General features: G+C 38.0%; 1 long non-coding RNA gene across 2 annotated transcripts; it reads left to right on the plus strand.

The window, feature by feature from the left end:
- The first annotated feature begins 1,293 nt into the window (after positions 1–1,293).
- On the plus strand, positions 1,294–9,837 carry LOC129447741 (uncharacterized). Of its 2 annotated transcripts, XR_012371426.1 has the most exons (5): positions 1,294–1,671; positions 1,997–2,073; positions 5,430–5,575; positions 7,883–7,946; positions 9,072–9,837. It is a non-coding gene; the product is annotated as an uncharacterized lncRNA (long non-coding RNA). The 2 variants fall into 2 exon arrangements; XR_012371425.1 differs by lacking the exon at positions 7,883–7,946 and having other exon boundaries at positions 1,300–1,671.
- The last annotated feature ends 4,326 nt before the right edge of the window (positions 9,838–14,163 follow it).

Raw genomic sequence — 14,163 nt, forward strand, 5'->3', positions numbered from 1 at the left:
ACACAACCAAAGCTTCAAAAACATAGAAAGAACGGGAGTTTTAAAGACCCATGGACATGTCTTAAAATCATTTAAAAAAGATGGTCAAAAAATGGTCCCATGCTGTCACTGGGGCAGTACCTAATATGTACCATATGTATACATTTGGTCCCAATATGTAGCTTTGATGTACTAATATGAACTATGTAGGTGCAAAGGTGTACTTATCTGAAGGTATCACCCCAGTAACAGCTATGGACCATTTTTAGACTATTTTCTGTTTTCTGACAGAGTATAAGTGTTTTTTTTTTCTATTTATAAAAGCTACTTAATGTAACTAAGGCCTTGTCATGGCTTGAGCCTTGCATGTTAAACCTGATGATAATGTTTTATGTTTTTAATGTTTTATAATGATTTAATTTGTATGTTTATTGTTGGCAAATCAACATTTACTAAATAATAACAAACTTACTTCCAGATCACATTTGCAGAACTTTTAACCATTTTATTTCTACTTTCCATGTACTGTGTTCTAGCCAGCTACCTAGTAATCTGGGCTGCGTTTCCCGATAACGTTCTCCCTTAGCGCGCTACGAAGACTCTTAAGTTAAACCTTACACTGTAACGAATTGCTGTAAAAATTACAGCATTATTTTACAGCAGCGGGCTGTTTTTCTAATAATACAGAAAATTGCTGTAAACTGCAATGCATTGTGGGGCCGCGTTGCGGTTTAACCCAATATACAGAGTATTGCTGTAAATTTCAAATTTTCAGAATGCATTGTGGGATCTTCAATGGTCGAGATTCGTGAAGCGCCAACAGGAGTGATTCACAGCTGAGGCAAGTTACTCATGTATTTGTTTTTAATATTTGGTAAGTGCAGTAGTATATGAAAGTATCTAACAGTTATATTAGTGGTTCATTTTGGAAACGCCCATGTTGTCGCATCCGTTCTCCGTTCGCGGGGGCGAATGATACATACGCGGGTTTTGAAAAGCACAGTCGCGGTAGTATTTCACACATACCCCGACGCTAAATATAGCTGCTACGGACGAAAACTGGCTTTCTACTTTAAGTTACATTCCGTGACAAAAATTAGTATTTACAGCAACTCCTTCGTCGGCGGGACGCGAATGAGACGCGGGGTTTTAGCCGCGCGGTCGTTGTAGTATTTCACACATAAACCGCCTTAACTGGGTTCCTACGTTAAGAATTACATGCTTCAGTGAGAAAGTTGAGGAACAAAGTCGTCCGCGGGACACGAATGAGACGTGCAATGGGCTTAATCTGCATCGCGGTTTTGGTAGGATTTCACACATTTCCCTGCACAATAGCAGCTATGAACCAAAAACTCTGGGATTAAATATTTCAGCGACCTTTAGAATTTACGCGGATTTCGTGTTGATCAGCACACTTGATGTTTTTGGTGTTTGTGGTATGGTTTAAATTTGCACCCATCTGTTAACACATGCGATTAAACGAAAACGCGTTCCTAAACAGTTACATAAACACACACAATGCGCTTTAACCCGGTAACGTTAGCTTTAAATTACTTCAGGATAATTACGTTTGATTAATAATGTTTTTTCCTTATTTCATAATCCTTTTATATATACACATGTGTACAGTACAGTGCTTAATTTGTAAATATCTTTACAGTGGGGTGAGCAATTGGACAGGCAGGTGGAGAGGTAAGAGCAAATCCTAATTTACATTTAAAGTTATATATTCTATTTACAGAGAGTTGTTTATTTGTGTTTCAGTCTGGGGATTTCTTTAATCTGACATCCCTAGGGACTTACATTTCAATATAATTAATATATTTTTAGGTATAGACTGTGTAAGTTGCTTATTGTTTGTTTGTAACGCCTCTTGTTAACTTATTTGGCTTAAAATAAAGATGTAATTTACCCTAACATTAAAATATGGTTTAAATGTAAAAAGATAAATAGTAAAGATAAAGTATAGATAAAGAGTACAGTTAAAAATAACTGTTGTTACATGTATTTGTTTTAGGAGACACTAGATGCATTCATCCCAGCTTCCTGTCTGACTTTGCCACTCTGTTCACAGCATATCATCTTCATTCAAAGGTACAGTAGCTATTAAATCTTCAGCACATTACATATGTTACCCTGTCTATGAAATTCATTCTAAAGTCTTATAATTATAATATTTGGAGCATCAAATTTTGATTTCAATCACTGATTTTACATTGATTTCTGTCTTTCACACAAACTTAGTCAATATTAAAGGAATACTTCATTTTCTTTGAGAAGAGGATCCAGATGGTTTGCTCACCTCTATGTCATCCGGGGCGTTGGGTACTTTCTTGTTCGGTCGAGAAAAACTTATGTTTTTTGAGGAAAACATTCCAGGATTTTTCTCATTTGAATACTTTATTGGACCCCAACACTTAACAGTTTTGGTGCAGTTTAAAATTGCAGTTTCAGGGGGCTCTGAATGATCCCGGGCGAGGCGTGGGGGTCTTGTCTGGAGAAATGATTGTCATTTTTGGAAAATAAAAAAAGGTGCACTTTTAAACCACAACTCCAAGTCTTCCACTGGCCGTGTGACGCACCAGCGCAACCTTGGTAATTGCGTAAGCACATCAAAAGGTACACAATTTGCGTAACATTTTAAACAATAAACTGACACAAAGACATTAACTAGTATCATTCCACATACAACAACGTCGGAACAGTCCTCTTTCTCCACACTTGTAAACACTGGGGCGGTAGTTTCTCATATGTCATCTGTGACTTTTTGATGTCATAATGCATTACGTGAGGTCACGCTGGCACGCCACACGGCTCTCTGCGTGTAGAAATCTCAATCATTTCACTAGACAAGACCCTTATGCTTCGTTTGGGATCGTTTAGAGACATTTTAAACTGCAATTTTGAACTGCACTGAAACTGTAAAGTGTTGGGGTCCAATGAAGTCCATTAAAATGAAAAATATCCTGGAATGTTTTTTTCTCAAAAACTTAATTTCTTCTTGACTGAACAAAGAAAGACATCAACGTTTTGGATGACATGGGGGTGAGTAAATTATCTCGATTTTTTTTTTGAAGAAAATAGAGTAATCCTTTAAATATATCAAGATTATATTTTCACAGAATGTTCTTTACATTATGTAGGATGATTTTATAAACTGTAAATCACATTTAGTAGGGCTGCACGATTCCAGGAAAAATGATGATCACGATTGTTTTGCTCAAACTTTTGATCACGATTAAAAATACGATCATTCTTTTAGTGAAGAACTTCTATTTACTTCAGTATTTTTATTACACTTTACAGCCATGTATATAATATTATATACATTTATATTCCTATATTATAAAATATTTTATTGTTTTGTAATATCCACAGCTCCAATTCTCTTAGATCTTTTTAAAACATTTAAAATAATTCCGCAAAATACGCATAAATTTTGCAAAAGAAATCCGCAGAAATAACAAAAATAACTCCTTACACAGATTCCTTACAGCTGTACGACTATTGCAGCAATTAAAGCAGTTCAGTTTTAACTCTCAAAATTATAAAATATCTTTTATTTATTTTAGAGCCTTTTTTGTTTGTTAAATTAAGGTTTTTGATAATGAACAAGCGGTTAGCGGCCGACAGCTAACGTCATGTTGACGACTTGTTTGATCAAATGAGCCTCTCAAATCAACAATTCACTTGCCTACAATAACGTCTATATAATATGTATATTTTTAGCATATAACAATGTTAGTTTAAATGTTTATTATCAGCACACTATTTTTAAAAAGCGGAGGGGGGCTGCTCTGTTGCTCGCAGTCGCGGCGGGGTGAAGAAAAATAATGAATCAAAACAAAACGAAATAAACATGAAACGAAATAAACATGCAGGTTGCTTACCTTACACATACGCTATGCATCAATTAAAATTCAAGGCTTTACACCGCATTTTTTACATGACTACCGAAAGAAGTCTTTTATAGATTATGCACAGTATTTAAGGTTTTTATTCAGTTCTCCATATTCCCCGATGCGCTGAAGGTCCTGCTGCTGGCGGAGACGCTAAACACTGTTGCAACAGGTACGTTGTAAATGTGCGTAGTGGACTCGTGCGATAGGTTAAACGTATTTCTTTTACAATTTATCAATGTCTCAACATTTCTTTTAATTAAATTATTATATATAAAGGTGGAGAAGCCTAAAAAATCCAGAGAACTGGCCGCATCAAATGTGATGTTAAAATTGGTCCGAAACCCGACCCAATGGGCGTTAAAAGGCTGAAATGCAGGGCTCTAATATATATTTATATCAAATTAGAATTAAACTAAAATAAAAACAAAACATTTTTGAATAAAAAAATGCCTATGATATGCCTTTTATGTGGCAATATTTTTTTTTTAAACCCCTTGCTGCTCACGGTGCTTATTGGACACATATCCTCGGCTAACTTACATGATACGTGATCCGTTATTGTTGTCTGTGTCGTGGATGGTCGGGGATTTGTGTCTTCAGCTTTTGAAACTCTTGATATTTCAGGTTTGGACGGAACAGGAGCACAGTTTGCACAAGACTCATGACTTGATCAACATCACTTTCCTCAAATCCGAAATATCAAAATGTAACCCTTATTTTCTGTTGTAATACTCCAGTCTCTTCGGCGTGGATAAACATAAATAAAACACGGGTTACACCGGTAATAATTCACGTTTCATGTTTATTCGGAAGCATCGGCAGAGAAGTATTAAATAGAAATATATGCACAAGGCATATGAAAACATTTCTAAATAACTCTTAGTGTTTGAACATAAGTTCTTTTCCCTTTTTGTTTTTATAAATCATAAATCAAAATAATAAAATAAAATAACGATTTAACAAATTCAAGGTTACAAAAACAATGGAGTAGGCCTATATGACCCTTTTTGGGAATTAAACATACATATTTCTGCACTTTCTTCTTGTTGCTCTGCCATTATATTCGAATGACTGTAAATATCATGATGCTAACGTATTTCTTTCTACCTTAACACAGACTGCACTTGCAAAGAAACACTCCGTTTACTCTGACTCCGCCCATAACAAACACTTTGCTTGATTCTAGACCGTGTGTTTTGTGCTTGGTCTTTGCACATTAATCGCGACGATTGTCATTAATTAATCGTGGGGCACGCATATCGTTATCATGATAAAAATACGATTAATCGTGCAGCCCTAACATTTAGCTTTAGCTGGGTTGTCAAACGTTAATCACATTTAGTAGATATGATATATCTGAACTTGAATTATATGTAAGATCTAAATTAGGTTAGTAAATTAGTGGGGCATTTAAAACATTGTGGGAGGTGGGTCCTAAGGACTGGAGTTTAGAAACAATGCTTTAACATATTGACTCATTTTAAAAACAATTACATGCCTCAAAAACTGAAACCAATCCGAATTATATTTATTTTCTGACTCTTTAAGCGCTCTGTATCTGGAGAGAGGAACAAAGAAGTCAGGAGGAAAAGTAAACATCAGGCCAAATGGTACAGAAGAAACAGGTTGCAGTGAACCTACATGTTGCTACTCTTCTTTGCAAAGTGATGGATTTGCAGTGGAGTTTCTACAATGTAAGAAGTACATACACATACAAAGATCTCTTTTTTTCTTTTATTATTCTCTATCTGTAGCTATCATCCCTCAATCTGTATCTGACTGTATTTAATCTATCATCACTCTATGGGGCTGTTTACACTTGGTATTAAGATATGTTTTTAATCGATCGAATCACAAGTAGACGAGAGAGACACATCACGTTTACCCCTGGTATTTAAATTCTTCTCTTTTGTCCACTTTTGAGCGCTTCTGTCATCTATACTTTGAGGGGGTGGTCTGTGAGACTGTGGGCGAGTCTCTCTGTTAAACACGAGCGGGAGTAATGAGAAGTGTATATGGACGTGAACTAATATTATGTCGGAGTCCGCTGCTTGTGTTGTAAGTAAACATGCTGCACAGTGTTTTGTACATGAATATGTCACAGGTCGGAGCGGACCACAGGTGTCGTGAGTCACGCCCCTTTCTAGTTTCCACCTCGAGGAGGTCTCAAGAGTACCCCAATGACCAGACACACAGAGAGCGTAAGTATAATTAAAACAAAACTTTATTTAAATTACTTAAAATTATGGGGGAGGGGAAAGGGGAAAGCTAAAATCCAACTAGCAGGCACAGTTCCGAGTCTCCTGGACTCTGTCGCAAGCAAATTTCCGGTAGGTCCTTCTTTTGCTTATCTCCTGGTTTTTGCGACGACAAACAGCTTATTCATGGAGTTTCTTTGTTCTGCTTCAGCGGCCCGATACGGGGCACTCTTCTCTTCCTGGGTACAAGGAGAGACAGAGGGTGAGTATTTGGAGGCTGGTGTATTGATACCTGCACTTATACGTGCCCAACTCCGAGTCGGTCCCGTAGGTGTGTCCCTACTCGCCCTACGGCCGGATGAGCAGTGCTTCTGCTGCCGGGCTCGGCTCCGCCCGTCGGTTGGAAAGGTGAGAAGTGGCTGCTGTGATCGTCCGCAGTTCCCTTGGATGGTGGCACAGGTAAGTACTGCCGAAGGGAGGTAACTCAATCTGTGATGGAAACACTGGTAAGTCAACACTTTATCGATGACTGGGGCTTTGGGTTTGATTCCGGCAATGTACGACTAAAACTGCGGCTCGTAGCTTTAAGCAGAAGGCAAGTATTTTTTTTACAGGGGAGTGGAGCTTCACAGTTACTTCGGGTAACGTACAACTCACTCCACTGACTCTTAGCGTTAGGCAGAAGGTTAGTAATTTGCATATGACTGGGGCTTTACAGTTACTTCAGGTAACATACAACTCGATCTGCTGGCTCTTAGCTTTAGGCAGAAAGGTAAGTAATTTCCAGGCGACTGGGGCTTTACAGTTACTTCAGGTATCGTGCAACTCGATCTGCCGGCTCTTAGCTTTAGGCAGAAAGGTAAGTAATTTACAGGTGACTGGGGCTTTACTTTTTCTCCTCTATGACTTCTCAACAACAGGCGGGTGCTCCACCTATGTAATTCTTTCTTGGCGGTGGACTTTTGGCAAGTAGATGGCGAAACAGTAAGTAAATGAAGCTTACAGACCTTAAACAGCGAGAGCATCTTGGCACTGGCCTATGTTGAGGCTCCAATGGACAACGGTTGAGCTGGGAACTGCTGTGCTGAGCCAAACGCTTCCCTCTCCTCTACTCCAGCAGACGGCACAGAGATCTAGACAGGGGCGAACCTTTGTAGGGGCTATCCACACAGCTAACTTTCCTCTTTCAGCAGCCAAGCCTCCTCCTTGCATATATATATATGCTTTCCACTTTTCTCACACCGGTCTTTCTTACTTGGTTAGTTCACCACCGCCTCCCCAGGGACAGGAAGATCCAGGATGTCGATGCAGGGCGTCAACGTAGGGTATCCATGCGGGAAGTCGCGAATGGCATATAAATAAGATGTCACCTCACCAGCCTTGACGTCCCCTTGGTTCACCATGACTCGTCCAGCCTAGAGGTGGTTACTGACAGCACAAACACAGCATAACACTGCAAGGTTTTAAGTGTACACACTCACGGCAAGGACAAGGACTCACCCACTGCACCACACACACTCTAAGCGAAATAGGTTCACAACCACGGCTGACTAGGACTCGTCCTGAGATTCGTTGGGCGCTGATTGCAATGGAGGGTCGAACTGTGACCGCCGCGACCCCTTGCGTCTTCCTGTACTTGTGATCCCTGGCTCACCCACAACTCCTTTCCACAGTGGGGCCTCTCACCTGTATGCTAAAACTCACAACACTCTCTGGATGGTTTACTCTCCAATATGATGTAATTTACAAATGTTCAGAGGTACTCACAAATGGTGATAACACTCTTCCTTTGTCTCCTTCCAGATGTCGGATACTCTTCACACCATCGGTTATCAATCGCTGGCGGCCTCCCTCGGCGGCACTACCGGTAAGTATTCCTATTGCTGTTACTCAGAGTATGTTATTGTTTTGCATGTGTTGTTTCACAGATCGTCATTTAAATGTGATATACTCAGCCCAATCACCAGTGTCCTTAACTCCGTCTTCACCCAGTCAATAGTATCCGCCGCCTTCACAACGCTGACTTCACCCAGACACTAAACTCCACTCACCAGATCGGCTAGAATAAACTGCACCGTTTGCCACTTCTGAGGCTCTTTATATACTCCTCCTCTTCTCCCCATTGTCCAATCAATAATCGCCACACTCACTTAACACACCTGTGCCTAAGGAAGCCTGATTTTCCTCCGGGAATTTCCCGGAAGTGCCGGTGTTTGTGTTTTACGGTCCGGGCGGAACCAATTTCCACCAACTTTAGCTCCGCCCCAAAAAGTCACTCTGTGACAAATATATTAGAGCTTTTTCTAGTGTAGTGTTCTCTAGTCTAGTAATTTAAATTCACATGTGATTAAATGTGTTCAAATGTCTCCGCCCATTTATCTAATCTGAGGTACTGAACACAATGTTTTACATCTTTTCTGACATCTGGCGCGAACACACGATGTACAGTGCTATTTTTAGCCTTTCATTGATAAAACTAAAGTGGCTGATCTCCGCGTAGTTTCATTTTGCAAGCATGTGAAAGTTGCGCAATCTTATTTCATCAATTGCGCTGAAATATCAGAGAAAGATCTAACATGTACAAAACACTGTGCAGCATGTTTACCCACAACACAAGCAGCTGACTCTGACATAATATTAGTTCACGCCCATATAAACTCATCATTACTCCCACTCGTGTTTAACAGAGAGACTCGCCCACAGTCTCACAGACCACCCCCTCAAAGTATGCAGGACAGAAGCGGTCAAAAGTGAACAAAAGATACGAATTTAAATACCAGGTCTAAACGTGATGTGTGTCTCTCTCGTCCACTTTTGATCCGATCGACAAAAACACCTCTTAATAAGTGTAAACAGCCCCTGACATCGCTCTGTTTCTGACCGTATCTATAATCCCTCTATCTGTATCTGACTGTATTTGTTATGCATCTGTCTTTAACTGTATAATTATGTTTTGTAATATCTAATATATTGTCCTTCTATTTTTGCTTAGCCGCCTTTCGCAACCTGTGATGGAACACAGTCTGGAGCCGAATTGTTCTCCTTGACCAGAAGTTGATTGGAATCGCTTGGGATCATTTGGACATACTGGACTGTTCCTGCAGTGGTGACAATTAATCTGTTTTTTATGTAACAATTATACAACTTCATTTCATTTTGTCATCCACGAAAATTATTTGTGAGTCCTATTGGATTTGATTCCTATCAACAGTGAAGGTAAAGACCCATTGTTCCACACTCTTTTATAGCATTATCAAGCTATGCCATTGTTGTTGTCATCGTTGTTTAGTAACCTCTAGCTAAATATATTTAATATTGTGCCTTTAAAGTTATGCAGTTTTTTAGATATTCCTCTTTCTGTGTGAAGGGCCACACAGTGTACATGTTTCAATTACTTTAAAAATATTTAATTTCATGTCCATTAAAAAAAAAACATTCAAAATATATGTTTTGACATTTTCCATGCAAATGTAAAAGTTATATATTAAATTTAAATAAATTTTGAACTGTTTTTAAAGCTTGTGTTATTTTTTAATTTTGTGAAATAATAGGTGAATTAAGTTATGTACAACATGTTATGCAGTTACATAAAGTGTAAAGTTTGCCTTAAATGTATTTCAGTGGCCAGTTTTAATCATTAGAATACTATACTGCATTTACATACTAAATTATAAGTAATTTACTGTAAAAAATACAGCATTAGTTTAAAAATACAGTTTTTTACAGTAATCAAAAATGCAGGCAAAGTCTGTAAATTAAATTACAGCATTTTTGTAAAAAAATACAGTTTTTTACAGTAATCAGAAAATACAGGGAAAGTCTGTAAATTAAAATTACAGTGACACTACTGTAAAAATTACAGTAACGGGCTGGCAACCCTGCTGCCAGTATTTTACTGTAAAATTTACAGGTAATTTTTTACAGTGTACAGGTTTACCTTTTCTAGGCGCGTTTCCCGAACTGTACCTTAGCGGGTTTCTTAAGGTATACTTTCTTACGTACGACGTTACCAGGTGCTGTCCATGGCGATGGTGCTGAATAGGTTGATATCGATTGCTCGACAATCAATTGTTCACTTTATGTAATAGGTACTTCGCTGCGTTATGAGAGAGCGGTGTTATTTATTAAAGAAACATTTCAGAAATAGTTCAAGTTACATTTATTAGGAATATCTGGTAAAAATATTTCAAATTGCAAACAACTAAATATAAACAGTGTATATTTTATTTTATATCAAACCCATGCAAAACTCGCAACTTCATGTCCAAAAGTATAATGCATAAACTGCTCCAATGCATCCATTATTCCTTCACTTTAAAGGATAATTTCCCAATAAATGCGTTGCACAGGGGAATAAGGTGGGTCGTGCAAAGGCTTGGCATTACACTTAAATAAAAACAAATTGTTGTTCATTAGTTCACGCGTTTATGTGCTTGGACAGTGGATGCGCAAGCGGTTTACAATGCGGGTAATGCTTAATGGACGCATTTCTGGAGCCGCGCCTGTCTGTTTATCTTAAATACTGTATAACATAAAATATGTGATATATAAATATATATTATGATTGCTTTAGATTTTAGCTTTGATTAGTTTTAATGTTGAAATTTGTTGACCTTATACAAGCAATAATCAAGTGGAGCAGTTTCTTTTGAATGTTTATAAAGAATATGGCATGCAGCTGCCTAACGTTAAAAACTTTGATGCAAAGTCGACCTAACATCAATAATAATATTTAGGAAAATCAACAATTATGATTTTGTGATGAATGTGCTCCCGTGGCATGCGATTTTACTTGATTTGTTTTATTGCAGCTAAAATAGCCGGTAAACTAAAGATTTAACGGATCTGAAATGCACTAAGTAAGATTCGCTGTATAGCTACCTGCCATAGTTTCACCAACTCCTTCACCCAAAATGTTTTTTTAATAGTTTCTTTAGCCTGTAATAATAGTTTAAAGCTGATGTTCCATTGGAAAAAATATTAAAAATCGTACAACCATCAGTGTAATAATGTCTAATTATGTGAATGTTTTATTCTTTAAATAAAAAATGCCTAATTTAACACGGAGTGTACTTCAACTTTTTTTATAGATATTTAGTTATAGACTGCAATCTACACAAGCTTTTATCACAGTCATGGCCCCTAGCGGAGTCAAGTGGGATAAGGTAAAGCTAAGAGTGCTCCAGACCAACCTTCCGAACGAACGACTTATAGAAGAGATACGTAACTAAGAACGTTTCGGGAAACACGTATTAACGATAAGGTACAGCTTAAGGTACAACTTAAGAACGACGTAGAGCTAAGAAGGTTTCGGGGAACGCAGCCCTGATTAGGACATGATTTTTAATCAAATTTTGGTTTTAAATTCAAATTAAGTTAAACCTTAGGAATAGAGTTAGAATTAAACCAGTTAGTTTTTAATGCCATACAACCCTGCATGTTAGTGCAGAATAAATGAAACGATATGGAAACATGCAAAGACAACACAGAATTTTCCTTTTCATTTCACTGTGCAGGAAAAAGGAACATGATGAAATATAACCAAACCTATCATCAAGAAAAGTTTTTTAGCAGTCACAAGTCGTCCGTCAATTTTATAACCTGCCTAAAGAGATTCTGCGTATTCACACCGGGTCAGCAGGAAAGAAAGAGCAGAAATAAGTGTGGTACGTGGAGATTTATGGAGCAAGACCATCACCTGTGATTTAGCGGCGGTGGAAATTAGTCACAAAAAGCATATTAGAAAAGTTCATCAGACACAGTCTAACAGTCACACTGCCTTAATACCTCTATAAAGATTAGAGTAGATGACCAGCCCCGGGCATCAGACTGAATGATCGGCCTGACCTCCATAGAGCCAGCATGAGCCCCATACTGGGTTCTTCATTAAAGACTCTAACTTTTGTGTTCATTTAGTATTGCTGCAAAAAATAATTTTCTGTAGCTTAATTGGTATGGCACTGCATTAGCAACATAGAGATCATGGGTTTGATTTCCAGGAAGACCACATTAGGGCTTTTTTTACACTGGGCTTAACCTCAGGTTATCTTTGCTCTAAAAACTGCTTTTAACCCTAGGTTAGGATAGTTTGGCCAATTATGGTATTAAACTCATGATTACTCCACCCCAAGCCATCCGAGATGCATATGTCTATCATCTTTTCAGACAAACACATTATCAGTTATATTAGAAAATGCCTTAGATCTTTCAGTTGTTCAAAGTTACAGGGTCCACTCCTTTAAGTAAAAAAAAAAAAAATTGTATCCTTCCCCAAAGAAATCCAAACGGCTCTAGGATGATTAACAAAGGCCTTAAAAGGGCAATCCGCATTGTATTGTTGTAAAAATATCCATATTTAAAACTTTATAAACGAAAATAACTAGCTTCTGGTAACTCAACCATCTTAGACTCCTCTGCCATGCATAAATGCAAATTGCAAATGCATAAATAAAATATTTAATGTGTGAATCTAATATACTATAATTAAACAGGTTAATCATCGTTTTAATCTTTATCAGCCCGATGCAGTAACCTTGGCTCAACCAGTGGCGTGAGTTTAGGGTGGGACCATCTATTACCGACCAATGGAAGACAAATCTGTTCAGGAAACCTGTTTGAAAAAACTATGAAAAACACTGTGTACACTGTCAAAAATAAAGGTACGAGGCTGTCACTGGGGCAGTACCCTTTAAAAAAGGTCCTAATATGTACCATTTAGGTACAAATATGTACCTTTAAAGGTACATTTCGGCAGTTCAAAGTACTAATATGCACTCTTTGGGTACAAAGGTGTACCTTTTTGAAAGGGTACTGTCCCAGTGACAACTTTTGTACCTTTATTTCTGAGAGTGTAATACACATCTAATGTACAAGACTAGTTGGGTTCATCTTCTTAAATGAGGCTTAATGTTGTCAGGTTTATTATGGTTATCTATTGCTCCATGTAAGTGTTCAGAGTGCAGATCTGTTTGATGTTAAAATACATTTTTACATTCTGTAATATACAATATAACAGACTAAAAGTGCAAGATTATTTGTGTTCTTCCTCTCATAGTAAATAAGGCTTAATGTTGTCAGGTTCATTATGTTTATCCCTTGCTTTATGTAACAGCTAATCAATGTTAAGCGGTTTGTACTAAATGCAGTATCGGAGAGCTGCCCTGTCTTCGCAGTACTGCCTCTCTTCCGATTAGGACGACGGCAGCATATTTAAAATTTCAATTTCAGACGCTTGTTAATTATTGATGAGCTCCTCGTGCCCACGAGAGTAAAGCAGGAGTCCTGTTTCCCTTCACGTTCTGCTGGAGGACGCAGAGAGAGTTCAGCCGGGTCAGGAGGTCATATTTTCTGATGAGATGTGTCTGCTTCAATGAGCCCCTCTGTGTTTTAAACACCCGTGAAACGTCGCCATCATTTTTCAGGTTTAGCTCCTTACATTTGTATTCCGAATTATGCACGTTCCAAGCCATTGTTTCTCCGCATGGAGCTTTACAGTATCTCCGATGATGAGAAAAATCTTCAACTTTGTGAGGCATTAGCGAGAGTGACAGCCTTGATAAAAGTGCGAAAGGTAGCTTCGGGCCAGAGCGCTAACATCCACCGTGTTCAATATTCCTGGCAATAAAGCAGGATTAGAGATCTTTTATTGTTGAACTCAAGAGCCGAATTGCTTTTTCAATCAGAGTTTATAGACTCGGCAAGATCATTACATTTGTTCAAACAAACCCGACAAAGAAACCTGTGTCCGGCACACAAAACAACATTAACCATGTGTTTACTATGGGGCCAGTGTCCTGAAAAATCCATATATATAGACAAACAGTCCAGTGATGTCAATTTCACTGGATATGTTAAAAGAAAATACTATTCATAAAATAAACAGTAGCAAGTGTCAGTCAGCAGATAAAAAAGCAACCTATAATTTGTACAAGCAATTAAATGAAGTGTCGTGGTGTACAAATAAGAATTAACACCTAAATCTAAAATTTGTATAGATTATAATCAAAGACTGTGTTACAATGTTGTTGTAGATTACTTGGAAGAGCATTGCAAGGTTCGATGCTCAAGAAAAACGTATACTGTAT

The sequence above is a fragment of the Misgurnus anguillicaudatus genome, chromosome 10 (genome assembly GCF_027580225.2).
Source record: "Misgurnus anguillicaudatus chromosome 10, ASM2758022v2, whole genome shotgun sequence".
Classification (NCBI taxonomy): Eukaryota; Metazoa; Chordata; class Actinopteri; order Cypriniformes; family Cobitidae; genus Misgurnus; species Misgurnus anguillicaudatus.